The sequence below is a fragment of the Lycium barbarum genome, chromosome 1 (genome assembly GCF_019175385.1).
Source record: "Lycium barbarum isolate Lr01 chromosome 1, ASM1917538v2, whole genome shotgun sequence".
Classification (NCBI taxonomy): domain Eukaryota; kingdom Viridiplantae; phylum Streptophyta; class Magnoliopsida; order Solanales; family Solanaceae; genus Lycium; species Lycium barbarum.
In genome coordinates, this window is record NC_083337.1 from 152445596 (window position 1) to 152449179 (window position 3584).

Sequence of the window (3584 nt, forward strand, 5' to 3'; positions counted from 1 at the left end):
TTGAAAGGTATAAGATAGTTATTGAACAGTTCTTTGTGTTAATGAGGGGGGCAAGCTATTCCAGTATTGACAATGAGACATCTATACTACTTGAAAAAATGATTATATAGAAAAGGTATTTAACTAGCATTTAGAACTTAAGCAGAATTGTCTTCCAACTAATATGTATAATTTCAGAATTAAGATGTTGTGGTGTAGGTTGTTTTAATCACCTCTTTTTAGTCATATGGCTTCCATGCCATAATTTGAAAGATATAAATAGTTACTAAACAGTTCTTTATGTTATTGAGGGTGCAAGAACAAATAAATCTTTTGGTTAATGATACACGTTTCTTTGTGTTATGCAGTGGTTGACAACAAGAACTGGTATACTTCAATTAGAAATGCCTGCAAGTGAAGCATTGCATAGTGAAGGAAGGTGCACATTTACGTTTTCCCTTTTCCTTTCCTGATCTCCTGGTCGATCAATCGACACATTTAATATATTAGTTAATATTTTCACTGAACTTTGATTTTAAGTTTGGCTAACCTTGAAAACCTACTAAACTCTTTGGTGCAATAATATTCTGTTCTCCGTCTCAGAATTGAAGTTCTTTATACTCAAATATTATTATGTTTTTCCCATTTAGATAAAATGGTTAAAGAACAAACTTGATTATACAAAATTGTTACTTTATCAGAGTGGAGAGTGCTTTATTTTCTTTGCAAGGACAAAAATGGCTAGCTGCCCAAATAAAGGTGATGCACCTTCTTTTAAGATTACCATATGAAGGTTCAGTGTCACTTTCTTTTGGTAGGCATTATGGTGAGTTTAATTTCCTTGTGTTTAAAAACATGACTTATTCATTTCTTTGTAGTTGCATGTATTTGCTTTATGTCAAGTACTCTGTAAATGCAGAGCGTCATGAAATGGACTTTGCCACTTCTGTTTTGTTGCCTTTTCAAAAAAACAAAAAAATCATTCAAGTAATTATTTTGAAATCTTAATCTGGAATACTCAGTATTTTGGTAGATCTATAATTATATAATCGTTGTGAACGGATAGATGTATCTTCAATGAAGAATGTCTCATATTGGGTGTACACATAGTGGAGACTCTGGTGCAACTTACATTATTGAGACACACATTCTTCTAACTGTTCTAGCCTCGCTATAGCAAATAAACAAAATTCTTGGAAATTTGCACATCATTTTTCCTTTATTAGCAAACTACATAACTGTCCTAGGAATGTTTTCAGGGAATATTTCTTAGACTGAACAAATTTTAGGACATAGGACTTTGGAATTTCAACACCGCAGATAACTTTTATTCAATGCTAAAAGTTTTAGAATATCACATGTTATTCATGCAAGTTTTAATAAGCCCACCGCTAGAATCATATCGAGAGTGAAACATAAGCTGATGCTCCTAAGAGAGCCCTCGAGGCATAAAACTTCATGTTGTCAGTAGACAATCCATATATTCGTAGCAAATTCTATAAATAGTTGACACGAGTTACGGTTAATCTCGTGAAGTGCTAATTTCTCAGTAGGTGGATTTTTCATATATGAATCTATGTTTTAATAGAACAATCAAATAGTAACAGGTTTGTTTTGTATTTGAGTAATCATCGGATGAGTGCGATATCTACAAATTTGTTTTGCACTGAAATCAGGATCTGATGAAAGGCGAAATTCGACATTCTCTATCGGCATGGCTGCTTGATTTTTTTAAATTTTGGGTTTAATGGTTTTTTCAACTTTGATATAATCTGATGCAACGTATCCTTCAATTCTGAAACTGAATAGCCATCGAATCATCTATGTCACCCAATTTAGTTTATCAGAAACACGTGTTTTATCCTTTTCAGTATAAGGATCTTATGTGTAACTTGAGCTTAACCCTGAGCCTTAACATATTGTTGCCGCTCTCTATGCTCTGATGCTCAGGTTAGGGTTTAAGGCTCAAACTTCCTCTTGCTACCAAATCATCTGACGAAGGATGAGAAAGTTGTACTTGATTTAAATGGGACAAATTCGCTCTCTACCAAATCATTACAAAGAAGTCGGTTGTAATCTTTGCAGGGGATTCAATCGAGGTAATATAATTGAAAATAATATTGATCTTCAGTTATATTTATGGATAATTGTGTTTCTCTTAGTGATTATGCTCATTTGTTCTCTCTGCCAACTTGTTAGAAATTTGTATTAGTGTGCCCTTTTCGAGCTTATGATTGTTTAATTTGAGATCTCTACATTAATATCATTGTGAAATTCTTCGATGCCTTAAAATTATGGTAACACATGATCTAACTAGGTCTAATTATTCAGTTGCTCTGCGACCAGGTCTTACGACAAGAAGATGATATGGCAGAAAGATGTGGATGGAAATATTCTGTTATAGATAATAGTAGACCAAAAAAGCTAAAAGTTTAAGAGATGTTTAGAGGTTTAAGTATAAATTCAACCACCCAAAATACTTCTTTGATATACTCGAGCATAATAAACATTGCACCGCACCTGCATTGCTTTATTATTTTCAAGCGTCCTGCGTATGCTCACAGACGCACTGCACCGCACCCGCATTGTTTTATTATTTTCAAGCGTCCTGCGTATGCTCGCAGACGCATTGCACCGCACCTGCATTGCTTTATTTTCAAATGCCCTGCGTATGCTCGCAGACGCATTGCACCGCACTTTCATTGCTTTATTTTAAATGTCCTGCGTATGCTCGTAGACGCATTGCACCGCACCTGCATTCCTTTGTTTTAAATGCCCTGCGTATGCTCGCAGACGCATTGCACCGCACCTGCATTGCAACATTTTCAAGTGCCTTGCGAATGCTCGCAAGTGCATCGCACATACATTGCGTTATTACTTTGCGAATGCTCGCAAATGCACTGCACATACATTGCATCGTTACTTTGCAAATGCTCGCAAACACACTGCACATGCATTACATTATCACTTTCAAATGCCTTGTGAATACTCGCAAACGCACTACACATCTATTGCATCATCACTTTCAAATACCCTTCAAACGCACTGCATCATGCCAGCTTAGCAAAGGCGTTATCTTTTGCACCTGCACTCACGCCGAAGCAAAGGCGTTATCTTTTGCACCTGCATTCACGCCAAAGCAAAGGCATCATCTTCTGCACCTGCATTCTTCGCCGAAGCAAAGGCGTTACATAGCACGATCGTTCTTCATCTTACACTTGCTAGGATCATTCTAACAACACTGGGGCAAAATTTTGATTGGACGATCAAAATTTGTCACAACATCCATTAGTTATCACCTTTCGAACTACATTGACCTAATTCTCGTGATTGATGAGATATGTAGGAAGCTCTATGCAGAGTTCGGTCGCATCGGGACGAGAATCATTCTTTCCCCAGCAAGTATGCAATCTTGCACCCTCCCAGCATCTCGTAGCTCGATACTGGGGCAATTTTGGAAGCGACGACGTGGGTATGCGAACGTTTTTTCGGCCCTGAACAATCCTTCCCTTTTTATCATTTTTTTTATCACAACCCTGTCGACGGACTGAGAGTATTGTCAAAGCTCTACCAACGTCTGGCCTCTTTCTCCGTACATATCCTTT

At 36.9% G+C, this 3584-nt stretch overlaps 1 long non-coding RNA gene across 1 annotated transcript; it reads left to right on the top strand.

Annotated features, from left to right (window-relative positions):
- Positions 1 to 345: 345 nt before the first annotated feature.
- On the top strand, positions 346 to 930 carry LOC132617073 (uncharacterized). Its single transcript, XR_009573579.1, has 2 exons — positions 346 to 418; positions 681 to 930. It is a non-coding gene; the product is annotated as an uncharacterized LOC132617073 (long non-coding RNA).
- Positions 931 to 3584: the final 2654 nt, after the last annotated feature.